Below are 27848 nucleotides of genomic sequence, written 5' to 3' on the forward strand. Positions count from 1 at the left end.
TTGCCCCAGTGCAGAGTGCACTGCAAAATCCTTCATGTGACACTAATACATTTTCCACTCAGGCTACAAATTCCCTGTCACAGTCCAACTGCCATGGTATCAAGATGTTCCGGGGACATCAATAGATTTGGTTCTGCATTTCTAGAACTCCCCCACTTGTCTACTCTTTTACTTTGAAACTAGATGATTTTAAGGTCCTTTCCAACCCTAACTACTCTATGATTCTGTGTTTCTTAAGCTAACTCTCACTTTGATGCTTGGTGAAAACAGAATGATCAAGCTAAAAGAACATCTCCAAAAACACTGGCCACTAAACTACTCTGCAGCAAAAATAAGGCAGATATTTCAAGACATGCTCTCAGTACACAGACCTACAGGCAAGACTTGTTTTCTCAGCATCTCTCATTTAAAAGGAAAAGTCTGGCACCATTACCAGAAGTACAACAAATTCAGGCTATTTGAATTGGTGAGATGGGAATAATGCACTGCAAAGGAAAGAAGCCTTCTGCAAGAGCTTCCCAACAGCAATACCTGATTTATAGTAACATAGGGTACCTTGTTTGCCTGTGGACCTTATATAAGCCAGCGTTTTGCAGAGCAAAGCAGCACACCAGAACTCCAACAGTACATTTGTTCACGGGTGTTATTTCCCATGTATAAAATTGGCTCACAAAAACTCTTGCAGGACACAGTACCAGAGAACTGAAGCCAGCATAATGAGAGCATAGCCTGAGGTGATGGGAGATGATGTTCAAGAAATCGAAGGACAAAAGAATTAACATTCCAGGTCCTTCACTCTACCACTCAACAACCCACCGGCATGTCTTGTTCTCTTGTTCTAGCCATGTGTCAGCAAACTCAGGGCTTGGGTAAGTGGCTTCTCAACACACTTTGGTCCTGATTTCCTCCAGCATTCAGACTTCAGGGGGGAAGGGGAAGTCTGTACAGCAGAAATTTCAAGAACAGCTAAGATTGTTTTGCTGTGCAAAAATGTTTGTGCTGGTTTTAAGTGAGTTCTGGAGAAGCTCTCCTTCTTATTTCAAAAAGTTATGCTCTCTGACACAACTGAAATTATATATTTTCATACAAAAAAAAAGATCCATAATAAGCTTTAAATGTTATGAAATGTGCAAGGAAGTGATCAGATAAGGGAACAAAGCAGCATCCTCTGGAGTACCATAGTAAGAAATGAAGCACTTCTCATTTTGCTCAAGAAACACCTGCTTTAGAAACACATTTGCATCAGCAAAACAAATACCTTTTCCACTGTCTCAGAGGTTGGCTGGGAGTAGACACAGGAGGATACTAAGTCAACGGGGACTTAGAAGACACCTCACAGCTGAACCATGGTGCGTTAATGGGGTCTTACCTGAAGCAATAAAAACCTGCCTGCGTTTGGGATTTTTGCATAGGCAGATGCACAAACCCACCATGAATAATAGATACCTCTGTCTTGCTTCTAATACTAAGCTCATGCTTTTCATGTATAAAAAATAACTGTGTTTCAGCAGTGGCTGTTGCAGTGACCTCCACAAGACTTTTAATCAAAACTTGCATATAGCTGAGGCTTCAGAGATTATTTGATTTCTTCTCAGCAAAGAACAAGGCAGCTCTTGTTTCAATTAATAATTCCAATCTCACACAACACTGTGCAATCAAAAAATGAAAGAGGCCCCTACAATGTCAAAAAAAAAAGGAACTCAGTAATTAAAATAAAGATTAAAAATATCCTGGAATCCTTATGTGGCCATAGCAGTAGAAATACACCTCAAGCTACCATAGCAACACTTCCTCTCTTATTATCAAGTATATTAAGTCTCTGGCAGGCTTATAAGATGCCAGTCAACACAGATGTATTTTGGGCATCACTCCTTAGAGTATTCATTCCTCCGCTCCTCTCTTGAACTTGTCATATTGAAACACTAGAGGTCAGCCTCCCAAAGAAAACTAACCTCTGCTCTGCTTCAAATCGGTGAGGAATTACGGGATTAGGACTTCATCACGTTGAGAAGCAGCACTGGAGATGCAGTGATCAGCAGAGTGCCAGGCTCAAACCACACAAACACACACAAGGGCATCAGGCCAAATGAATGGTTTTGTTCTTAAAGCCCACCTCTGAGTACCTAGCTGATGGGGATTGAACCAGCTAAACAAGTATGAATTTTGCATTATATTCCACAGACACCTGTGTGAAGCTGGGAGCTGTCAAGCACACTGAGTGAATAAACAAAAGGTTCTGTTGTATTTTGCCCAGGACAGCTAATTCAGGCTCCCCTTTTTGGCCATTTTTGATGTACAGGAATCTCCAAAAGGTAGAAGGCTAACAGGAAAAGAACTGCTAAAGGTAACAAAATGATCACTGGCCCACAGAAAGAAAAGCTGGGTTTCTTGCAGAGAGAAAAATACTTTGTTTCTTCGCTTGTTCTAATTAGCACTGTTTTGTTTCCAAAGATAAATCCCACATGACCAACCTGATCTCCCACCTAGGTGAAAATGAATGGATCTGGGGACAACAGGAGAGCAATGCATGTCATTTACTTCAGCTTTAGTTCTTGACACTACCCCCCAGAGCAGTCATATATTCATGAGATGCACGGATTACTACATATATGGAAAACAGTAGGATGGGCAAGCTAAGAGGGCAGATTGGTAGACCAAACTCTACCTGGAGGTAGCAAGGAAAGCATTATTGAAGCCTATCCTGGGATTTATCCTCCACATCTTCCTCTGAGACTCAGAGGAAGGGAGCTATGGAGGCCACTCTCACCAGGCTTGCATGGGGCACCAAATAGGTCATGGTGTCATGGTGGGGGAGCAGTTAATACACTCAAAGGCAGAACTGCTGTTTGGAGCCTCAGGAATCTTGGGAAACTCCTTCACAGTGCTGTGGGAGCATGAGGGGCAATAGGCATAAATTGAAACAAGAAGGAAAAACTCTTTTACCTTGGGATGCCTAAGTAGTGACAGATTGTACAGGGATGTGCAGACTCAATTACTGGACATTTTTAGCGTCCTGAGTAGCCCAACTTCTCTGCCCAGCTGACCTTGCTTTGGGCTTGAGTTTGGGTAAAGAACTCCTGAGGTCACCCCCAGTGTGAACGGCTTTATAATTTTTCATTTCAGGATATGCTGTTTGAAAAGTCTGTAACAGACATTCCCTTCTTTCATCCTCAAGCTTAGCTGTGAAATTATATATTTTCCCAAACTGGAGAATTATAAAATAGGCTATCTCAGTTACAGTCCTTACTCTATCATTACTCTAACACCATCACTCATTCTATTTCAGGTTGAAGGGCTTTACACAAAAGTAAAGCTTTATTAGATTGGGCTGACCTGTGCTTCTCATCCATGAAACAACCATAAGCACTTTAAGGTGGCAGAAGACACTTCACCTCAACATGCAACAGTGGTTCAAGAGTCCACAGCAACACTGCACAAGACAGCAGGATAGGAGGTGAGGCAAAGTAATGAAGCCATTAGAAAATGACATATGAGCACAATATTAAGACAACCACCAGAACAGAACTGCCCAGACTAAAAATGGGCCAGAACTCAAGGTGACAAATCTCTGCTTTGACAAAATTGGTCATTAAGGTCTCAAATAACTAAGTGCAGGGGAAGGGCAAGCCGTGCTGAACCCCAGGGTCCCTGCAGCCTCCTGCCACCTACTAACCAGGCTCAGTTTTGCTCATTTTTCTCAGTCCAGTGAAATTGCTGCCTGCAGCGTGTCCTCTGTTTGCAATTTGCTCACTTTGCTGAACGGCCTTTTCATCTCCAGCCATTTCACACCCTGCTTCTCGTGCTGTTTGCCTTTCCCATCGCTGTTTATACACTCAATTAGCTCTCCATTCTCAATTCCTCTCCCTAAGCAGGCATCACTGCACTCCTTGCTCAGCCATAACCACCTCCAAGTCTCTCCGTAACCTTCAGTTCTTCCAGAGCTAATGACCAGAACGGACCATGTGGCAATGCAGGTGACACCCCACCTCACCTGCAAGCTGGTCAGATGAGCAGGAGGTCTTCTGACAACAATGTGGTAGAACAGGTATATCCCCTAGCTGCTATATATCCATCAAAACAGCTAAATGCCTTTCAATGGCCTGTAGGGACAGGACAAGGGGGAATGGTTTTAAACTGACAGAGGGGAGATCTGGATGATACATTAGGAAGAAATTCTTCCCTGTGAGGGTGCTGAGGCGCTGGCACAGGGTGCCCAGAGAAGCTGTGGCTGCCCCATCCCTGGCAGTGTTCAAGGCCAGGTTGGACACAGGGGCTTGGAGCAACCTGGTCTAGCAGAAGGTGTCCCTGCCCATGGCAGGGGCTTGGAACCGAGTTGGGTGAGCTTTAACGTCCCTTCCAACTCAAACCAGTCTGGGATTCTAAATGCTGATGACTGCTTTCTAGTGTAAATCCTTTTTTTTTTTTTTTTGTTTCATGACTCAATGAAAACAAAGGTGAGGAAGATAAAAAAAGAGTGAGAGAGAAGAACAAGTCTAAATAAATGGAACTATTTTCACAGGCAACCTATGTCTAAAATTAGGATGTAGGAGAGAAAAGATGAAGAATGACTGAATAATATTTCATACCCAAATGGAAATACTGAACATTGCAACTTCTAGTCCAAAGTAATGAAATGCACAGTTGTGTTGCTATTCTCCAGCTCTCAGTGGAAAACAAAAAGCAGCACAAATCCACTGCAGGCACAGTAGCTTACATCAGCAAAAGTACCAGTTGTTTTATTGTAAGAAAACTGTATTTTTAGAAAGGCAGAAAATCTTTGGGTTTGGGTTTTTTCTGTTATTTTTTTTCCCTTTTTTTTTTTTAAGTGCCTTCTTCCCCCATTTTACAAAAGCTTATTACTTAAACTGTGCATTTTGGATCTGTATTTGCGATCCAGAAGCATAAAAAGCACAACTTCAGTGAGGCTGCAGTTCCTGAAATCCTCTAAAAACTGGGTCTTACTGATCCTGCCTGACATGAGGGACAAACTACATAAATGTGTCTCAGGTTTGGCAAGAAACTGTCTGAATAATCAGGTTTAGCACACACAGTGGGATAGTTTAAGACAGAGCTGTGGAAGTAGCAGGAAAAGATGACAGGAAAGTGCTACAAAGGATGTTTCCTCCCTCCCTGCACAATTTAAGCCATGTATTTATGAAGCATAGTGAAGGTCTAATTATGTTAACTTGTAATGAATGCTTAATTGTAATTAGCCACAGTTTCAAGCTGGAGGGAACAATTATTTTCATTACTGCTAATTAATGTACAGGATGCTGTGTAAGATATTTGCTGTTAATTCTAACAATTCTAGCCTCACCCCTTCGTTACTTTTTTAATACAGCAGATTTCAGCTCTGCCTTCTCTGCTGCTCATCCCAACCCCATTGCATTTAATCTTTTCCTCCTTTTAAATTTTCAAGCTGTGTCACCTCTATCCATGTCACCAGTACAGCAAAGCAGGTGTATATGCTAAGAAAATGCTCAATAAGAAAACCCAGACATTTCTCAGAAATGGATTTGAAAGAGTCTCCTTTCAGCAGACATTTTCCTGAAAATTGTATTTCTTATTTTCCTTTTTTTTTTTTTAATTTCCACATTTATAATTTTTTTGCTGAAACATTTTGATATTCAAAGTTAGGCTGGGAAATAAAAACCAATCTTTTTCACAAATAAATGAAATGATCAAATGAAGTTATTCATATAGACAAAAAGTAGTTGAATATGGGGACTTACTTTTTCTATACTTGGTTGTTGTTTGGCACCATCATGAAGATGATTTCCTGCATTTTCCCCACTATTTTTACTTTCTCTTCAAGTCAGTAGTGATCTGCCACCCTCCCTGAATCAATTATCAGCTCTTCCTTTTGCTGTTTTCTCCTGACAATCAAGAACCAGGATTATGGAGTCAGGTTCAGCTTCACATCTTTGATATCTTCTTGGTATCATTTCAAAGCAGTCTGCTGTATGATCATCCAGCAATTACCTTCTTATTCCTCTTTGTCTTTGGGGTTGAGAAGGACTATTTCTAATTCCTGGGGAAGTTGATATGAATTTGGCTACCACATAATTCCCAACAGCTGTATTATTATAGCAGAAAATTACAGTCTTTTACCAAACCTAGCACATTTTGAGCACTTAGAATGCAGGCAGCACCACTGAGCACAATTCCAGCTTGGCAATCCTTTCACAAAAAAAAAACCAAAATTTGCATTTAAAATTGGCATTTCATGATTTGTAGCATAATGATAGGCCAATGAGGGAAAGCTTGAATTCCTTTTGTGTTCCATCTAGATTGCATAAACAGAGAGATGACACTGTCCAAGAGTATTTGTGAGAAATAGTAAAATCCACTGAAACAGTCATAACTCACACATGTGCTCAGTACCACATCAAGGCAAAAGGAGTGCAGGTTTTTTAAGCATATATGCCAGTCTTACATGTTACTCTGCTATTTAATTCAGTTAAACAACAAAAAATGAGAAGTATATAAACCCTGATTTCTCAAGGCATAAATCAGACTAATAATTAGAGGTTAGAATGGCATCAAAGAAGAGCGTATTACTTTTCTTTATATATTCATCTCAAGTGCCTGGTACTACCTACTGCTGTTGGATATGGACACTAGGGCAAATGAACTGCATGGTTAATCCAGTGCAATGATTTACAAAAGCAATTATTATCTCTCTATAGCTATGAAACAACAGGAGCAACAATCCCTGACATAATCCTATCACAGTCTGCTACCCCATTATCTCCATACAGGTAAGTCACAGACCTGGTTTTCAGTCTACAATAAGATGCAAATCATCAAGGCTGACACTTGAATAGCTTAGTGCTTGTCACAACTCAGGGAAATGAGTCATTGAATACTGAGCTGTATGGATTGCATGGGTTACTACTAGGAGGTAGCACGGTCAGAGAAAACATTCCTGAGATGGCTCAGTTCCCTCAGTTCATGTACAACCTACAGACCTACCTAAGGAGCATGTTTGTTTCCACAGAGTAGGACCCACAACTTTACAGACACCCATCTTTCAGGGCAGCCTAAAAGCCACTGTGTGAAAATCAGCTCTATGTTTTTCCTACATATTAAATGTTACCTTATGTGATAAACCCGCAGCAACCTACCAGAATGTAGGTTAATGTAAAGCGCAGTTTTAATGTTTTGTGTTTCCTTCCTGCTGCATCTCCTACCTTGGCTTATATTCGCTTGGAGTGTTTTTTCAAACCGGTTTCCCCACACTGCTAACAGTAATGAAGAAGAAACTCCAAAGATGATCAAGAGAGATTTGAAATACTCCATGGCAATATGCAGGTACACTAAAATAGCTCACAGCACTCAGACTATCACCAAGAGGCATGTTTTAGTATGACAGATACATAGTTTATCCTCTCCAAAAGCAGGGAGGAGAAAGAAACAACACCAAGTTCTGTGAGCACTTTGCAACATCCTTTTCTCATTAACTTGTGAATTACATCAGTCAGGGAATATGCAGATTCCTCCCATGAAGTCCCAGGCAGCTGATATGTCCCTCTTCCTATAGTTCTTTAATTAAAAGGGGAAAAAAACCCCAACCCACTGGCCATTGAAGATGCCATTACATTTCTCTGCAGCTCCTGGATAAGTTTTTGATGTTTTCCTTGGCAGGAGGTAATGGAATAATGCACATTGTGAAGGCCAAGCCTATTTCAATGAAAGAGGCCATTTCTGCAATTCCCCCCCCCCCACAGTTAATTCTGAAACCAGAATCTTTGAATTAAGGTCAGCAAATCAAGTGACATAAAATGAAATCATGAGCCTTGCAGCTCTAATTCCTGAAGTGCAATACAGCATATCCTGCCCTCAAAGGATTAACACCAACATGCAAAAAGCATGAGCAGCAGAAAGATACTTTATACTTTAGCTATCGGCTTGAGTGTTACTATGCTGAAATACAGCATACAAAAAAACCCAAACCAAACCAACACAAGAGGGATGTGGAGCTGCTCAAGCAAGTCCAAAGGAGGCCATGGAGATGCTCTGAGGGTTGGAGCAGCTCTGCTCTTGGAGACAGGCTGACAGAGCTTGGGCAGCCTGGAGAAGGTTCTGCAGAGACCTTAGAGCAGCTTCCAGTGCCTAAAGGAGCCAACAAGAAATCTGGAGAGAGTGGCTTTTGACAAGGAAGGGCCTGAAGGAACAGGACAAGGGGAGATTGAGATGAGACATTAGGAAGAGGTTCTTCCCTGTGAGGGTGCTGAGGCCCTGGCACAGGGTGCCCAGAGAAGCTGTGGCTGCCCCATCCCTGGCAGCGTTCGGCCAGGTTGAACAGGGCTTGGAGCAGCCTGCTCTAGTGAAAGTTGTCCCTTCCTGTGGCAGGGGGTTGGAATTGGATGAGCTTACAAGTCCCTTCCAACCCAAACCAGTCTGGGATTCTATGTATTTATCACAATATATTCATCACAGCGACTACATAGTCTCCGGTAGAATGGAAAGAAAAGCCCCGACGCACAGCCTAGAAAACAATATCTGCCCCATGTGAAACCATGTCATAAAGACATCTTCAGCTGCTTGAAGTCTGGAATTCAATAAATTTTTCAGCCCTGGACAGTGGAGCAGGTCCTTAGGAGCTTCTGTCCCCAGCACAACCTGGCCCATAGCTGATGAGCACCTGGGGTACCTTACTGTGGCCATTTAAGATGCTGCTATCTGCTGCTCAGTATCTCAGTCTGTGCCAGAGACTAAAAAAGGAGATTTGAACAGAGGCAACAGGTTTTGAGCCAGACATGTTTCAATATCAGTCTGCTGCTCCGTACTGGGGGTAGCAGCTCTGACGTGTCAATCCTCAGGGGGCAGGAGAAACTGGCAACTGCTGTTGCCAGATGCATGGCATCCACAAAAGCCTTAGAAAGCTCTGGGCAGAATTTGAGTCTTCTATGGCTCTCCTGATGCACTGTCCTCCAGATTCATTAGAAAGTGTTGTGACTCAATTAGCAATTTAACCCAGAATGTATGAGAGATCTACGGCATGGTTTTGAGGGGCAATAGATCTGCTCCTTCTGACTCTAAACAATGCGAACAAAAAATATGATTTTGATTCACTTTTCCTGTTTGCCCCTTTATTGCACAATAGTGTAAGACTAAAGGAAAAAAAGCAGCAGCTTTAGGTGAATATCAGAGAGTATGTCTGATCACGTACTTTGATCAAGACAGAATGACAGCCAAGATGAAAAGGGGAATTCCCTGACCTGTGCTGCTCAGATCCCTTGTTTTCAAGTTTTCTATGATTCTAATACTCAGTCCACAATAATAGAGGTATCATACAGTTAAAACTGTTACATACTTAAAAACCACTCTTAGTAGCATCTATTATCTCTACCTTTTCATGATATTAGATTCATCCTTCCAGTGTCCATCTTTTTGATGCCTCCAGTTTTCCTCAAGCAGAGGGAGAGTACATCAACATCCTGAGGTCTTTGTCATCAGGAGTTCAATGTTCACAGGGCCAGCCCCTTCTTCCTCCTCAGTCTTCAAATCTACTAAGGGTCATTTTCATGTTTTCTTGACAAGAGTCTGTCTATATGATCTTTCTTTCCTTTGGCTCCTGATTATTTGTTGGGGGGTTTTTTTGGTCGTTTGCTGTTAACTCTGCACTGGCTTCATCCAATGGCAACTCTTCACCAAAGGCAACTCTCCTGTAATGACTGCTGACTGGAACCCCCAATATCACCTTGCCTTTTCAGTCTGTGACGCAATCTTTTATTTTTACAAATGGTTGCTTGCTGTTACTATAAAACAAAGCTAAAGTGAAGCCAAATCATGCTGGAATCACCTGACTACTGCACAATCATAGCTAAAGCCAGCCTGGCTGCAGCAGTCCCAGAGAGTCCCTCACATCAACACGTTAATGCTAAGCCTGCAGCCTGGGACTAGGAATGTCACAAATCCTATTCACTGGGCAGTGAGTGTTCTGATCAAGTCTGATCCATTGGATGTAAAGCTTCAAAAGCTGGGAAACAGAAGTTTATTTTACAAGAAGTGCCAAAAAGATGTTACAGTCCATGATTTAATGAACTTTGGAGTGGGTGGCATCCCTGTGCTGTGTCTTTATATCCCCATCTCATTTAATTAGGCTGTAAAAGTTTGTTGAAAGCTTAGATCTAGCGAGTCATACTTTCCAAGGTAATTTGGGGTTGAAAGATTCCCAGTTTCCAGTAGGAAGGTTGGAAGTTCAACAACAGTAACAGCAATAACTGGGACCCAAGTTCTCCCAGATAATTCTGAGCCTCACTCCAATTTTAAGTCTCCCTCTTCTCCACAAGGTTTGCAGATAACGATAAGGTCCTGTTACAGCACAGTGGTTTTTTTTACATTGCTAATCCATAAAATACTATAAAGGAGGCATAAAAGATTGAACTTTATAAAGTGTTCAACACAAAGAACTAAGTATGTGGTTAACGTAACAACGTCCTTTTAAGTTCCCCTGATAATACATGACTGAAATATAACAAGAAAAAAAATAGTCTTTTTTTTTTTTATTAAGGAAATGTCCCTTGCCCTTCACTGCAGGATTAGTCAACTTGTCTGGCTCCACAGGATCTTACAGCTGTCTGGGATACAGAGACCTTTTAAGTTGCTAGGCAGTGTAAGATCTAAACCTTTTGCCTAGCAAATGGCCTAAATAATTCTATTCCGTCAGTTATGAAAGCCTAACAGTCTCTCTCCTGATCTCATCTGCTCACAACTTTAAAGTGTTTGAAGCCTTAATAAATAAGCCTTCTAATTCCCACACACATTATGTTAACAAAAGTGACTCAGTGATCATGTCTGCAGTGAGCTTCCACAGCCACACAAGAGATGTGTGTTCACTCCACCTTCCTGCAGAGTGAAGATACCAGAGCAACATCCCTCACTATTCATCAGCACCCTCACTGAGAGACCATAAAACAAGGGCAACCTACATTACTTCCAACCAAAACAACTAGGGACCTCTCTCAGCTTAGTGCCACCTCCCTGAAAGATCCAGTGTCTCAACAAGATTTCTTTCTTAGTTAAGATCTGTGTTGGGTACCTCCTTTCAAAAGTAGTTTGGGGGGGGGTGGGGGGGGTGATGTTAATGATCTTACTGGATGACAGGCATTAGGATCTTATAGCACATTCAAAGGTAAAGACATGATCAAGGTTTAAGTGTGTGTCAATAGAAGGCATCCACCTATTTTTGAAACAGCTATTGTTCATCTTGATGAGGGCTTCTGGCAGTACCATTTCTCTGAGGTTTTACACAGAACAGCAGAACTAACCCAAATCTTGTTGCTCCAGGATAATCTAGCTCCCATTCAGCTCCAAAAATTGGAGGATCAAGCCTGCATTATCTCCTACCTCCTCAGGGAGGTTAATATACCCCAAGATTCTTCTGACAGCCTCAGTCCTCACTGCCAGAATTAACTAACTTCCTGTAGCAAGGACGTTGATAGCAAGCACTATCCAATGCAGCATATACTAACAGAGCCATTCCTGAGGCTTACCTCCTTCAGATGCATCCTCTGTTCAAAATGAAGACAGAAGACATCTCACACAATGACAGTTTATTGACCTTTCGCATCCTACAGGGTCAGCAAGACTTTCTCCAGAACCTAGGGCAAAATCATACAGCTCAATTAAGGAAAACACCCAAATGAATCCCAGAAGATACTGACTATATCCATATCTACTTGTCTATTGATAAATCATAGTGATATTAAAGAGGCAGAGCATACAGATGTTTTATTTAAGCCATTATTAGAACTGAAAATGATTATTTTGTTTCCAAGGATTAGTGACTAGGCTACAGACCCAGTTGCCATGATGTCAGCTTCAACAGCCTAAAAATTTTACCTGTTTTGTAACGATGGTTTTCAGAGGCCAAAGAGCTAAATTTACTGCTAAATCAACAGAGCCCTGCTAAATTACAACTGCAAGGAACACAGCACCAAAGCTTAATGAGTTGGATTTGACTCAGGTCACAGAGCTGACAGCTTCTGTCTCTCAAATCACCTTTCAGCAGATCAGCAAAGAGGCAATGGCAGAGCCCAGCAGCATCCCAACTCTCCTGTGCCAGAAGGAAAGGGGCACCAAGAGGGAAATGAGGATGCAAAAACCCATCAGAGCCAACCCATCAGAGTCACAAGAAATAAAGCTCAGCCTGTCATCATGGATATCTTGTTACTTCGTAAATGAGAAGTAGGTGCTTGCTCCCGATCACCATTTCTGCTTCACTTGCACAACCATTATGCATTTATTTCCTCCCTATCTCAGAAGTAGACAAACTCCTGCTGCTTCTTACAAAGCACTTTAAAGTCTTACAGGATAAGGCATAAAATCTTATTTGTTATTACTGTATAACTGTCAGGGAGCTGCGCCACAAGGTGATGGTGAGCCAAGAGCTAGCAGTGGCCACAGTGCAGGCTGGGCAGTAAACCCATCGACAGGCACCACAGCACCAGAACTGGGCAAGCAGAATGGGGCGGTGATAGCAAGATGTCCTATCAACAGTCCTGTGATCACCAGGCAGATATAAAGGGCCAATTCAGGTCCAAGGTTAGTTCAGGAAACCCAAACAACAATCCAGGAACAGACCTAGGAACAGCTACATCCACAACACGGTGAAAGGACTGGGTCTCTAAGCCTGAGCTTCAACGAAACCCCTAGGCCCTTGGTCAGAATATGTGGCATGAGGTCCCAGATAAGGTTAGGTAGAGCATTAAAAGCCTGCTGGTGACAAGGTGTAAGCGCCAACAGCAATTCCAAGAATACCTTCCCAACAAAGCAAAGCCTTTCCCACAAGAACTTGAGGCATCTTTCATATGACCAAGCTGCAATAAATTGTTGATTGGTGAAGAAAGTCAGGAAAATTTTTCTGTTCAAAATTTGATCCTTGCAGATCTTATCAGCTAAGAAGGGATTAAACTCAAGTTAATTATTTGGTGCAAATTACAGGCAAAGCAAGTCTGTGCTGAAACACTGTGCTTGAACCCAGTTGTGGCTGAGACTGACTGCCCAGATCTGGCTCCAGGCTCTTTAGGATGGAGCTGCACACTCTAGAGACAGAAGCAGTGGATCAGTACCAGTGTGGAGCAGCTTTGCCCCTGAGAGAGCAGAAAGAGCCACGCTGGGTAAATTCCACATAGATATTGCAGAGTATCCCAAGACTGGCCAGTTTTCCCCACTGCCTGCACCAATCCAGATCAACAATCAGCACAACAGACCCATCTTTATGTGTCCCAAGTTTTCTCTGGGACAAATTATGCCCCAAAGTGGATGGAAAGGTTGCTTCACAACAGACCTTTTGCCCCTAAGCTCTAAAAAGGGAGATGAATTCCAGTTCTGATTGAAGACTGATGTTATGCTTTAGCAGCTAGTGATCTCTGAGCAAAATAAAAAAGTGATTAGAAATCAAAAGCTGGGCACTGGCTTGAAGTTAATGAAGTTAATTTATCATAGATCCTGCTTCAAGTAAAAATAACATACTGTCTCATGAAAATCTGGGATAATGGTTGCTCTGACACCAGTCAGCGCTTCCAGAGTGAACAGCAAAATTAGTGGTCAAGGAAATGAAAAGTGAAACAGTGATTTATATGCAGCCCTAGGTAATAGCAGTGAAATTAGTGAAATTAGCTCCAGATATTATTTCTGCTCCTTAGGTAAATCATTTGAAACATGTCAGGCAAAAGCAAATTCTTGTATCAACTGCAACTGCCCTGAGAATGCATTTCCAGGGGTGTAAACCTAGGGAAAAAGAGAACTGCAAAGGCAGATTAATGCATCATAATGCACAAAGTAAGGGGAAAAGGTCTAAACAACATGAAAGTTTCCATCATTAAGGATTTGTAAGGGAATGAATTAGATGGTTTGCTATGTTAAAGCTCCAGAGCCTACTGACGGAGTGTTCTATCAAAGCCCATGCACACTCGCTGTTTCATTCCCCTCAAAAAAACATTCTGAATGTTCACATCCTAGTGTAATGCACTACAGAAAGAAGTCAAATGCGTACTAAAGATGGAAATTCAACAAGGAATCAAGACGATATTTAAGGCACAAGTGTTTCTTTGAATGCAAATGTAACATTTGCAGTATGTGCTAAAATGGGTAAAACAGATAGATAAGCAGTAGAGTCAGAATCAACAAGGTTGAAAAAGACCTTTAAGACCAAGTCCAACCGCTACCCCAGCACTGCCAAGCCCACCATTAACCCATACCACTAAGGGCAAACTGATCTCCCCTCATGGCTGCCCCTCATGATTTCCACTTGCCGCCACCCCTCATCTGCCCCCCACAGCTGCCCACACTGTACCGCTGCTGCCCCTATACCTCATGGCCACTCCTCCTCCCCACTCATGATCACCCCCTCATGACTGCCCCTCACCAGTCATGGCCATTCTTCATGCCCCATGGCCGCCCTTGCTCTCCCCTCATGATCTTTCCTTGTGGCCACCCTTCCTCTCCCCTCACGACATCCCCTCACCACTCATGGCTATTCCTCCTCTCCCCTCACGAGCTCCCTTTGTGGCTGCTCCCTTCTTTTTCCTCACCATCTCCCCACATGACCGTCCCTTCACCTGTCATGGCTGCCCCTTCTTTCCCCTCGCGACCTTCCATCATGGCCGCCCCACCTCTCCCCTCACGGCTGCCCCTCTCTCCCTCTCCCCACCCCTCTGACTGACCTCCTTTGGATCTGTAATGGCGCAGATGAGGACGCACCAGCTCCTGTGTTCTCCACCTGTCTGGGACAAATTCAGACCCAAACTCCTCTGGTCCAGGCCCAGATTCACGGCCGTGCAGGGAAGTTACCCTCGAATGGCCCCACATCAGGGATTTCCTGTAACTCACCCTGAACATCGGCCATGATGCGTGGTGCCCAGGCAGGAACGGCTGCGTTAGTGCTGCAGGACACGCACGTGGCTCCTCTGGGAAGAGCGCTGCGAATTCACAACGTTCACTTCGCATTTGCCTTTCCTGTCCTTTTTAGGGGGTTTTTCCCCCTGTGGTACATTGTGGTGCCCTGGTACTCAGCCAGCTCACCCAGCTAACAGCAAGGTAGGTGACAGACAAGGCTGCCTGAAACCTGGAGGCAGACACCCGGCAGGCAGCCCGTCCTGCTCCAGGCATCTGAGTTCTGGCTGCAGCTCCTCTCAAGCCTGTGGGGCTTCCCTAATATTCACTGGCTTGTCTACATAATAAAGCAATAAAGTAACCAATGAATTACATTGTTTGCTAGTCTAACAGCCCAATAAGGACAATGATGTTAAGATCTCACACTGAACCCGCAAAGAGATGTTATCTAACATTCAGTATTTGGACCCACTAAGAACTGAAATAAGAGCACAAAGGACTTTAGCTCAAAGCAAAGCTTCCAAATGTCAATGTCAAACAACTACAGATGTACAATTTTGCCTCACTGGTTTATGAAAAAGCCTGCTACAGAAAGAAGAACACTTAAGAGAGAGCAGGCGTATCACTGAAATCCATCCTGGTCAAGTTTAAGGGCATCAGAAGCTGATGCAGTTCGATAGCAATACAAAAGCAATAAGCAAACGCTTTCTTAATATACAACCACTTTCACAGGTAGGATTGAGCGCTCTAAAATAGAAATTAAGAAGCATAAAGAGAAACAGTGAATTTCACATGGCAAGGACTGTCCCAAATAACTGCTGGGGTTTAAGAACTACAGTCACCTCAAGAAAAAAATAAAACCCAGACCACAAAGATTGCTTCTATAGAGATTTTATAGAGATGATAAAACCTATGGACATCTAAGCCAGACAAATGACTACTTGAAAGTGCCCTAAAGAAGTGGCTCTACTCTTTTCGTTTCCAGATGGAAGCAGTTATTAGCAGAATGTGATTAATGTGATTAATCAATGCAAAACAGTGGAGAGAAACCAGAGTAGGAAGCATCGGCCACGTTTCCATTATTTTCCTATGCCAACAATTCTTCTGTCTTTATCCTCGTTCAGCCACTCTTCCAAATAACCATTTTCAACAGGTTTGCTTTCCAAGATGTGGAAGCACTAAAACCATACGCATTTACTGCAACAGCAGTAGCATGTCTTCAGCTGTGCATGTCCAACTGAATGACCTACATCCAATAACTGCATTAAGGCTGGATTGTCATATTTCATAAGCAACAACAGAATGTCCCAACTCGCATCTCAGAAGTGCTGCTCTATTAGAGACAGGAACATCCTCCTAACTCCTTGAATGTGTCTTGAAAATTATAACCTGTATCAACCAGAAAAGCATGATCACAGGTTTTGTCATGCATTGAGATGCAAAAAACTAAGCCAAAAAAAAATCTATTATACTGAGATGCTTCTGTCAGTGAAGTCTGTATTTAGGAGCTGGTCCCTGTGCTACAGAGCTTATTCTGCAGTCATCAGTAGCCTGCTCTGTAGAGGTCGTTGTGAAGAACCTGCATTTCATCTATCAGCAAATGGCACAGAGTAGAAGACAAATAATGTGCGTCCAAAAGAATTGACATGACAGGTAAGCAGAAAAACACATGCTCCCAATGCTGTGGGAGAGGTAGGCAAGAGTTGCATTGTCATCACACCTCCTGATTTCAATATATATTGGCATCTCCATAGTTTAACTAATAGCAGTGATAATGAGAAAGTAGTATCTCAGTATAGCCTGGCATCCTGCACCCAGGAGCAGCAGTGAGGTTTCTCCAAATACTCGGGGCACTTTCATGACCATTATCACCACTTCTAAGTGGGGAATGTAGAAGGGGGAACAAAAACAGGTTTGAAAAAATAAATAGACTCACTGTAATAGGAGAAACAACAACTCCCACCAGAGCTTCTTAAAGCTACTACAATTGAGCATGCATGTGCAAACACACCTTGCCATGCTTTAAGATGCAGCTTCAGATGTGAGAGCCAGAGAGACATGTATCACATACAAGAATATGCATAACCATTTGGAGATCAGTAATTGAGAAGTACTTTCTGAAGCGAACACTTTATGATATTCCGCACAGACTTGCACAAACCAGATGGGGTGGCCAGCTCACTAGGAGCAGGCTGACAGCATGGTCAACGTCCCCAGCTGGTTCTGAAGCCACCAGGTATGTGGCAGCCCTTTCTAATACTTTCTAGCCAGGATCAAATTTTATTTGAACGGCAGCAAATGGAGAAAGTCTGACAAGCGGCACAGCTTTCTGCAGACCGATCTTGCTGATAGGCAAGAGTGCATGGTAACTATTTCATGATTCTATGACATTACCCACCAGAAAGCAGCTTGAAAAAGAGAGCCCAGAATAGTCAATGGCAAAGGTAAAGCAAGAAGGGGACAAGGAGCTCTCCATGCTTTGGGTAAGAGTCTGTTCACAGGAGAGGGTTCCAACATGAAGAGAGCTCCAATATGAAAAGGGCTCAGAAAAAGGGGATGGGAAGGTACTTCCACAATTTTTAGTAAAGTATAGAAAGCAAAAGCATAGTATTTTTTCAGAATTTAAGAGTTGTAAAATAAAAGGTCAGATATTTTATTTTTTAACCAGCCAGAAAGCAAACTTCACTCCATAAAGATAAGGCTACAGTTCAAAGTCAATGCTGAAGTTGTTAGCATCTGCTCAGTCCCCTCTATCCAGCATTGCAGTTAAAGGTTCTTACTGACAATTAGGCAGCTCTAGCCCCATGCTGTCCCTGCTGCAGTAGCATCTGTCACCAGCATCAAATTTCTATTCATCACCCTCCCACTGCATATCCCTGCATCTTCCCTTTCCTGCCTTCTGGTCCTGGACTGTGCTCCCTGCACTGGAGCATCTCTTCTGAGACCTAGCACTGATCATCTTTTTGTCTCCTATAAGCCCTTTGGAGAGTCCTTTTGAAGGAGGACTGTCATTTTAAGAGTTTTGCATTATGTAGCTTGCCTCTTCCCCAGCTGCATCATCATCTTCGGAAACATCCCTCTCAATACCCTTAAGCCTTCACTTTCTGTCACATACCAGCATTTCTAAAAGCCCGAAACACTTCTTCCCCATATCTCATACTGAAATAGCTGCTGTCTATATACACAGGCAATGTGTCAAAGAAATCACGTTGTCACAAGTTTATTCATATTTTTCTGTGGTACAAATAATCACTCTGCACTAATCACTTGCAGCACCAGGGACCTTATTTTCAAGTCAGAAAGACTTCAGTTTAGCAGTGCAAGACTCCAGGATATGCAGTCATTCTGCAGAACTGCAGCCTCAAAGCAGTTCCTGCAGATACAACAGAATCACTAATACTCAGTATCATTAGCTGAAAGTGTAAGGCAACTGAAGCACAACCCATCTGTAATTATAGAGATTGTCCTGTCAGTAAGAGTAAAAACATTTGATTCATACATCACTATTCTCTTACAAAAATTATTCCCCACTCATCCATGAATGAAATAGGAATTTTGCTTCAGCTGATAGTCTGCAATTCATAAACCAGAATGTACCTCCTATTTCTCTATCACTTAAAAGCACATCCTTCAGGCTGTACAGTGGTTCAATTAAAACTTCAATATTAGTGTGTGATGCTATCATAAGGGGGTAACTACCTAATAACTGATTTTCTTTTCATCTAGAGCAGAGATTTTGGCTCAAACATATCATGGAAATTTGTGGACACCATGGCCCTATTCAAAGTAGATAAAATAGTTTGGATTCTGGTTAGTAAATTCCTTTCTGTAGGATGGAGGATTATCTCCTAGAAAATTCTTGTAACCATCTGGATTATCAGCATACCCAGCCAAGCACACAAGTTCCATGTGCTATAGGACTAAATGCCAGAGGCATCCTGGCAGTGTTCATTTGTCAAGGCACTAGAATGGTATTCCCATTGTCCCTATATCCACATCCCTATTACTTTTAATTTTAAATACTTGCCAGTGTGAGAATTTTTTTCTACCCTTTTCCAAATGTGAGATTTTAAGGCAAAGCTTGTTGGGTACATCTCTAGGAAACCGATTATTCAGGTTACAAGTCCTTTACATGGAACAGGGTTATCAGCATGAGGCAGCAAAGTAGCTGCACTCCACAGGAATAACAGCTAAAAAAGCTTAAGATCAAAGTTTGGACTATTCAGGGCAGGCAATTCTCAGCTTGTAACTCTAGATATAACGTGTTACCAGAAAAGCTGAAATGAGTGAAATAATTTCCTCTCTGAAAAGACCTTATACTAGTGTCCAGGGTTTTGAGCCATCTGGAAAGGTGCAGCACAGATAACACCCAAGTGTTCAGAAAACACTTCCTCCTTTGGAGCACATTGCCACCATCAGCTTGCAAGGAGAAGTTCTTCTGAGAAAATACAGAAGAATGGAGAGCTAAAATCAGAAATCAGGGTAGACCACCAACTCAAAAGAAGCAGATGCTAAAATGTCTTGCATTTTACAGTTACCAGAGGGACTAGTAACCCATAAAAATGAACCAGTAGATGATGTTAAGATAAGCCCACACAGTTCCTGTAATGGTCAGAGACTACTACTCCGACATTTCTGGCTTTGATGGTATAAACAATGCTTGCCTCTCAGAGACATACACAGACACACACACTTTCCAAGTTTCTGACCTTCTGCAAACCATTTCCAGAGTGTGGCTGAACCAAAAGCTGTAACCAAGATCTGAATGTGCAGCCCTGCACTACTGCCCTCCAGAATTTTCCTAACTGCTCAGGAGGTGTTACCACCCTCCATCCCCACTCAAACTAATGTTATATCCAATGCTGCCAAAGGATATTTCTGCTTCTGCTCCCAAGACATCTCTGGCACAGATTAAAGCCTAACAGCAGACCTACTTTCAAGACTCAGAATCCCAAACTCAAAAGGCAGCAGCTCTTTAAGTGTAGTATGGAGAGCAGAGCTCTTTGTTCCATTTTCATTGACACAAATAGGAAATAAAGTTGTTGCCCTTTTATTACATCTACCAGAAGAACACAACATCTTTCTCTCAACAATACTCTGTCCTGAAAGGCAGACACTATCACAGCTTTTCCTCCCTGCAACATATACAGCCAGAAACAGCTCTTTCTCGTACCAATTCATGAAATGTGGCTGATCATCAAAACCTTTCAACTTCTCATTTTCAAGCTTTTAAGAAATCACAATACTTTCGTAGAATCACTGTCAGGTTCTGCCTTCTCCAGGATGCAGGATTATGTCTATCTTACTTTGCTGCTGAACTCTTCAGTACTTCTATTGCATTTCAAAGCAGCTATTCTTGACATATTGCCATACCTCATGCCCTGCTTGATTATTAGCCAATACTTCTTTTTAACTCCATTGGTGGATCAGTCAAGACTGGATTAAGGCAAAACATTCTCAGCTGAAAGTCCTGAGTGTGAAATTCAAGCAAAGAGCACAGCACACGGTCCCTGGGACAAAGCCTCTGCAAATATTTCTGACAGCTTTATTCCTAATAGGTTTCTGGGAGCCATTCACTCTTTTGGTTTCATTTCACAGGCGGTGTGTTTCTAATAGGGGTCTTCCAGCCCTCTGGGATCCCTTAAAAAGACTTTGGTCTCATACTTTTCCTCAGTAATAATACAATCTGTTACTTTGTCAGATTTTTGCCTGCAAGTTAGCTCTTTATTATGGGAGTAGCTTATTCTGGAATTAACACTACATGTTTCTGGCACTGAATTTGCATGTCGACACCTATGAACCAGGAGCATACTGCACAAATATTAAGCAAGGATGATGGCAAGAGAGAAGTTGTAGATAGAAAGGCTCTACATTAATATTGCATGACCTAGGAAAACAGACTGCACAAACCTATATTAATTCAGGAGGAGGGGGAAGGAATAGAGGATGGAAACATGCTTAAAGCCAAAGCTTTATGGCATGAAGGTCTAAGATTTGTCTATTAAAAGCAGGTGTGCACACACATACAGATATCCCAAGAAATCAATTTTGACTTAAAAAAAAAAAATAATGGGAAAAATGCCAGTGAGGCTGTATGGCTACTTGATATGCATGACTCATACAGCACCTCTTTCTCAATGTCACCAGACAAGTTTGAATCTAACCTCATAAGGAGATGGGAAGTGTATTTTATTTGGATCATGAACAGAAAACTTGAGTTTCTCAGCTGGAGTATTTTCTTTGCCACAGAGACAAGCTATCTCCTCTGTCCCTGTTTCCTTCTCCCTCACATCATCTTAGCCAAGCTGCTTTTTTTTCAGCTGGTAGTATAGAGCTCCTTTACAAATCAGTTCCTCCTTGGAAGGTATACAGATATACATGGACTTTTTATGAAGAGAGACAAAGTGCCAGCAAAAGAATTGTGTTTAGTTAATTTAAAATGCTTGGAAATACAACCTGCAATCTCAGTAGGTTCAATATAGTCTTCATCAGTCACTGATAAAGATTTCAAGTCCCTGCTGAAAGTCAGCAAGCACACTTCCTTTCAAATTATATTAAGTTGGAAGTTTGCTAGAGGAAACAGTTTTCTCTCTTGCTCTCTTAAAGAAATCCTTTCCTGCTCCAGTCAGCCCTTGGCCAAGCTTTTGTTGCTTACACAGAACTAAATAATTTCTTCTTTCAAATAGCAGTCTCTTGCTCAGTCCCTACACCAGAATGATTCAGACAAATGCACACAGTTCTTGCACCAGCTGCACAGAACTATCCTCTGAAGTCAATTCTATGATTCTGTGAAATCGTCTTTCATATAGCTCAGATGCACAAAGGCATACTAAAACCTTTTAGGTTGGTTCCCTATGCTGTGATGCCAGGAACACTTGTAAACAGCAGTTACCATTAATATACAAAGTGGCTTCTAGATCAGTTGTTAAGATAAGGAACATTTCATCTTAAGTTTGTTATTTTTAATACGCATTTAAGCATAAACTGAACTGTGGCTCATCAAACTGATTTGTTTGACTATCATTGTACAGCACAATAATGATACACAATTCTACTGTAACAACATGTACTAGACATCTGATAAAACAGAAATTTAACTGCCTACATAATAAGCCAATGTTACAAATAGCTGTATTTTTCTAATACTTCTTACAATCTAAACCTCAAAATATTATGCAACACTTCAGTGAAGCCTCCAAAGGTAAAACGCCACCACTGTGGAAATCATCACAGAAATAAAATAGCTATACCTCAACAAGAGGATCCTGAAATGACCAAACAGCAGCACTTTAGTGCAGTTTTCTAAACTTTGAACTGATTGACGTGGGGCTTCAAATCTTCCCAGCCTGGATCACACATCTCCAGGGCCTGCTCCTGCACTTACTAACTAGATTCATTTGTTTCAGTAGGAACTGGGGAAGTTTTATCATCATTAAGCTTCCACACAGGGCAAAGACACAATCCCTTCTGCTTCCACTCTGAACTTTAATCTGTCACCAAGCAGAAAGCTTCAATGACCCCAGAGCTAAGTGTGACAGAAATGCAGGTCCGCATTCAGTAACTTTGAAACGTAAAAACACTCGTCTGGTTTAACCCAGTTTCATTAGGCTAAAGCACTTGGGTTTGCCCTGAAAAAACCTGGGACAGTCATAAAGATCAGCCAGCTCTAATATGACATGACTAGGAATAACCAGTAAATGGTTTTAAGGTACCCAGGAAGCAATTACATCTTAAACAACTCTGGATGTTTGCAAAGACAAGTCATTTCTACTCTCAGACACACAATCAAACTAATACTGCTTAATATGGTTTAGTTCACGCTGGCAATGGACACATGCGAAGCCACAGATTCATTACACCACAGCACCGTGACCAGGTATACAAGTCCTTTGCATTCTTCCAATGGAAGAATTGACATACCGATGGAATTGACATTCCAGTGGAAGAATAGGATTGATGTACAGTTGACATACAATGTAGTTCAGGATAGGAAAAAAACCCTGAGAATTATGGCAACAGCAAAAGATGGAAGGGTTATGAGTACACCCAAATGAGCTTTGGTTCCATGTGGGACAAGCTCAGCTTATGCCATTTGCAAGGCCACAGAATGCTTGAATATGGAGGAGTTGAGGCTACAGAGAAAACAGAGAAGAAAGAAGCTTCTCTCGCACTAGGCAGTGTTTATTAGGGCAGCACCGAATCAGAAAGGAAAGGGGAAGCAGTAGAGAGGAAGCTGCAAAGACCATGGTGAGCTCAGCCAATGAAAAAAGCAACAGTGTTCCTCTTTCCTCTGAAAATGCCAGTATTTTGGAGTAAGTCTCAGCTTGTACTCTAAAATGAAATGAAAGGTTAGAAATATTAGTATTTCTCTGAATATCTATTGTTTCTATGGGAAATAAAACTAATTGGCTAAAAACTACCTTTAAAAAATTCCAGCCGGATCATCATCTTCAACTCTCAGTGGTTTGTGCCTAAGCCTCTCTTTCCGCAAAGGAATTAATGTCAGACAAAAGCACTCCCTGCCACGGACCACAAACCTAGGAGCCTTGTCAGCCTTAGCCTGAATATAATGCTTTAAGTGGTTTGGGAACTCTGCAAGTCATGCTGCCGTCCACAGCTAAGGGAGACATTCTGCCCTGTGTCCCTGCATCTCTGCTGTGCTGAGAAAGCCTCAGGAAAAAGCAGTGAATATTGCAGGAAGCACCTTCTTCGCAGCAACACACAGAGGCAGCAAAAAGATAGGATTTCAGCCTTCTAAATACATGTCACCGCTTTGAAATGCAACTACTAATAATCAACTGAAAGAAACCATTTTTGGACCAATTCACTTCTGTACATTACCTTGACATCACAAGTCCACATACACAAGCATTCTATTCTAAACTCTGTTTTTTCAGTTAGCTGAATACTTCATTTTACATTTTGGGTTCATGGAGCATCATCCCCATTCCTGTTCCTTCACTCCTCAGCCCCACCTTCTTTCTCCTTTTTTGTTCTACCCCACCTCTGAGCATGCTTCAAATGTAAACAGGGGAGACTGAGATGAGACATTAGGAAGAAATTCTTCCCTGTGAGGGTGCTGAGGCCCTGGCACAGGGTGCCCAGAGAAGCTGTGGCTGCCCCATCCCTGGCAGTGTTCAAGGCCAGGTTGGACACAGGGGCTTGGAGCAACCTGCTCTAGTGGAAGGTGTCCTTCCCTGTGACAGGGGGTTGGAACTGCATGAGCTTTAAGGTCCCTTCCAACTCAAACCAGTCTGGGATTCTGTGACTTTGTGACACTTTTTAATTTCATGTTGAACAGCACCCATACATTAAACAGATAGACATTTCTTTATGGCCCTGACATCATTAGCAGTAGCTGAATCACCCTTGTTATGCATTTACTAGCCTTTTAGAAGATGTCTCTCTGAATGCATAAGCTAGCTGTATTCACTGTCATCATTCAGTAGTTACCACTATGGTAAGTAACGGAACCAATCAAGCTGAGCATGCCATGTGACTTTCTGCTGTTTCATAGAAAGGACTTCATGCAGTGGATCAGTCATCAGGTATCCACTGGTTTTCGGACACCAAACTGAGCTAACCTGCCTCTCAACAACTCTGGAATATAAATTTGTAGCTCAGGGGTTGCTAGTAGGATTGAAGGACTGTAATGTTCCCTTTTGTACAGCTATGGATGAAATATAGTCCAACCCACAGGACCCCATCAAGAATATGTTAAAGGAAAGACTGTTCTAGGCAAAATAAAGAGCATTTCAATACCTATAATACTGGCTGCAGAGTCCCTTGTTCCTATTCAGTCACGTACAAGAGACATAAATGTTGGGAATACAACAAAGAGAGCCCTGTGCAGGCTGTACACATTGCCAGGGAAAGACACAGCCCAGTTATTACTCCATCTGGATTTGCAGACTGGAAAGCTTGCTTTTTAACCTGCCCTTATGTTTTTCATTCTGTCCTGTTTATAAATTGCTGAATCTTCCTGAAAACATAATGCCAGCTACATTAAGAGTCTTGATGTCACGTAACAAACAATTGTGCCTGGGGATATTTTCTTGCCCACGGGGTGTTAAGCAATGCCTTCACATGATCCAAATTGACTGAAGAACTCTGCACCCAGTCTTACCTCACACCTAACCCTCCCAGTGTTCACTGGGCAGGGGTGAAACGCTTCCACTGGTGGGACAAAGCCTTTGGCTTTGTGATTAGACCTGGTCACTGCAGGACAACCTCCTTGGAAAGCTGGAGCTTAGGTGCAAATCTGCTTGCTGTCTGCTTCAGTTGTACAGCTTACAGGAAAGAAGATCAGCACACAGAAGAGAAAGAAGAGTGTGCATCACTAGGAAATCTGTTTTATCAGGTCACTAAGTGCACTTACATCAAAACTTTACATGAGCAAATTAAATCAGCACCAACATTAAAATACTGGAATGCAAAGAGGAAATCCAAAGGGACAATCTTGCTGCTTTAACTACCTCCCTTAGGAAGCAGGACCTTGATGTGAATCCAGCTTCACACTCACAAATGCCACCCTGCCTGATAGTGGAGTTTATGATAGTTTTGCGTCTTTCGTTTGACCCTCTGCTCCTGTTGCAACTACAGTAGTTGTGTGCATGCTTGTACTTCCTGTGTAAACAAACTGAAACTGGGTCCTGTTTCTATACAGGAGAAAAGCCAACACCACCCCCTAGGGCTGTTTTTTTTCCTCCTGTTTGCTGTACATTTAACACCCAAAATAATCCCAAGCAATCAGTCTTGACTCCACCTCACCCATTTGCCTACTGCTGCCTATGTACCATTCATAACCAGGCAGAGATAAATGCCTCCTATACATCAACATTTCAGAATGTGACATGCTTCAAAATGCCAGGAGCATCAGTAAATGAAGAACATCACATGTACAGGGCATCAAGTTCTTCCTGTAAGGCAGAACTCTAAGCACGTTGTATTTACCAGCGCGTCTGTCTCACCCAGAGAGGCGGCAGTTCTGAACACTTCTGAGGAGTTCTGAAATGCAGGCAGCGCATGTTGTCATTGACACACAAACGACACATTTTGTTTCTCAAAGAATAAGCTCTTGATAGCCATTGTCAAGGGATGTGGCAATCTATTCAATAAAAGAAAACGAGCCCAGATTTCAGCTGCAGCAGATCCCTGCTGCAGTGCCCTCGATAACAATAGGGCTATGTCGGCTTGGAGCAGCACGAGTGTATAAAATCTCCCCTGATAAATTCACAGTGCATGAGAACATCACCACCCTCCAAGTGACGCCCAGTGCAGCTCAACTTTGTTGCCCAAAATTACCTCAAAAAATGGAAGGGAACTACATCTTTCCTCTCCTCTTTGGAAGCTCATGGGGCTGATAGGCAATGAATGGAAACGGGATATGAACACAAATCATACATTGTTCTATAAAATCCAAAACACCACCAAAAACATAGGGATTTATTTCTTAAAAGACCCAAGGATTTTGCAGTTGGAGCCAGCCTTTCTCACAGGGAGAAAGTTGCATTGAGTTATATTTTTTTAAAGTACTGTTAGTAAACAAGAGGGATTCATGAGAATGAATTAGACTGGAAAAGCTTCTCTGAGCATTCTGCTCTTGTCCCACTTTGAAGGTTACAAGTACAAGCAATATGGCCATGAGTTTATCTTAAAGGACATAAACACTTAATCTTTTCAGCCTGTTATTCCATTTAACTGGGCCTGAAATCAGTGCGGTTCCTCTAAAAATCCATTCAGAAAAAAAATCTTTTTATATATAGTGCTTCAAATGTTTTTGAAGCATTTATCTTCACCTTAGAAATTATGCACTGGCTTTCAGTTATACTTCCATAACTGTCAGTGGATCTGCTGTTACCTTTTCCTACTTGAAGACACAAGTGTGACATTCAGTGTAGTCAAAACAAGAAACTTGCTACAGAAGTACAAAGGAAAAAGTTCCTTTATTCCATCTTCTCCTCTTAGAATCCATAAGATTTATTTTTTACTGTGATGGTGTCAAACACAGGAACAGGTTTCCCAGAGATCGCATAGATTTTCCATTTATGGGATCGTGGGCAGCCTGCTGACCCTTCCAACCCAAACAATGCTCTGATACAGATAAACAAGAACAAAGTCTTGAGCTCTTTAATTTTCTTGTTGTTAAACAGTGAACCAGACAGATGTTTGTTAGGTACATTTAAGTTTCCATATCCCTTTTGTACCCTAAATGCACTACTATCTCTAACACGCTGTTGTGTAGGCATATGGCTACCCAAGACGAATCATAGGTTCTTTTACAGTTTGATTGTCAGTAAAGTAAGACCAAGTAAAGCTGGTTTTACTTTGATCTGTCTGACAAGATTTGGATTCAAGCAAAATATGTGTTCACCTTAAGGAGTTACATCTATGGAACACACAGCAGCACAGCCTTGTGGGGATGGAGCCTCTCAATCTGGAGACAACAGCACAAACTCTCCCTTTGCACAGCTAACACAATTGCACATCAGAAGTAATAAAAACTTGCTGACTTTAGTACCTTGTGCTCATCTAAGAACCCATAAAGAACACTTAGAATCATAGAATTATAGAATAGTTAGGGTTGGAAAGGACCTTAAGATCTAGTTCCAACCCCCCTGCCATGGGCAGGGACACCTCACACTAAACCATGCCATCCAAGGCTTTGCCCAACTTGAAGGCAGTATTTTATCTTAGAATTCACCTCTGACTAGACTTTCTTGGTTTACTGCAAGTGAAACTTTACGCAGTTTTTTCACCTTAGACAGCATGCACATGTTGTCAGGTGAGGTCTGTGTGACAAACTCCAGTGCTCGAAGTTTCTGAGTAACGATGCTACTCAAAGATTCTTCACCCTGCCCTTTTTTAGCTACTTTGATAGGCGTTAGTTAACTATATCATGTAGACTTCCATTAACTTAACAGGAAAGAAAAATAGTTAACACAAGATACACTCACTCAGAAGCTGCCCTTTTCCATTCTCCTAGTGATGGGTATTTGCCTGTG

At 42.1% G+C, this 27848-nt stretch overlaps 1 long non-coding RNA gene across 6 annotated transcripts in view; it reads right to left on the minus strand.

Annotated features, from left to right (window-relative positions):
* The window catches only part of LOC133219643 (uncharacterized), an 82993-nt gene that overhangs the window by 14934 nt on the left and 40211 nt on the right, over positions 1-27848 (minus strand). For 4 of the 6 annotated variants that reach the window (XR_009727479.1, XR_009727475.1, XR_009727476.1 and 1 more), the window contains one exon: positions 11502-11609. This is a non-coding gene — a long non-coding RNA (uncharacterized LOC133219643). Of the gene's footprint in view, positions 1-129; positions 1676-5646; positions 6032-11501; positions 11610-27848 lie in introns of those variants that run through there. The other 2 variants (XR_009727477.1, XR_009727478.1) reach the window with 2 other exon arrangements.

Source organism: Neopsephotus bourkii, unplaced genomic scaffold (assembly GCF_033783945.1).
Source record: "Neopsephotus bourkii isolate Nb327-2 ecotype Australia unplaced genomic scaffold, CSIRO-AGI_Nbou_v1 NB_1373, whole genome shotgun sequence".
NCBI lineage: Eukaryota > Metazoa > Chordata > Aves > Psittaciformes > Psittacidae > Neopsephotus > Neopsephotus bourkii.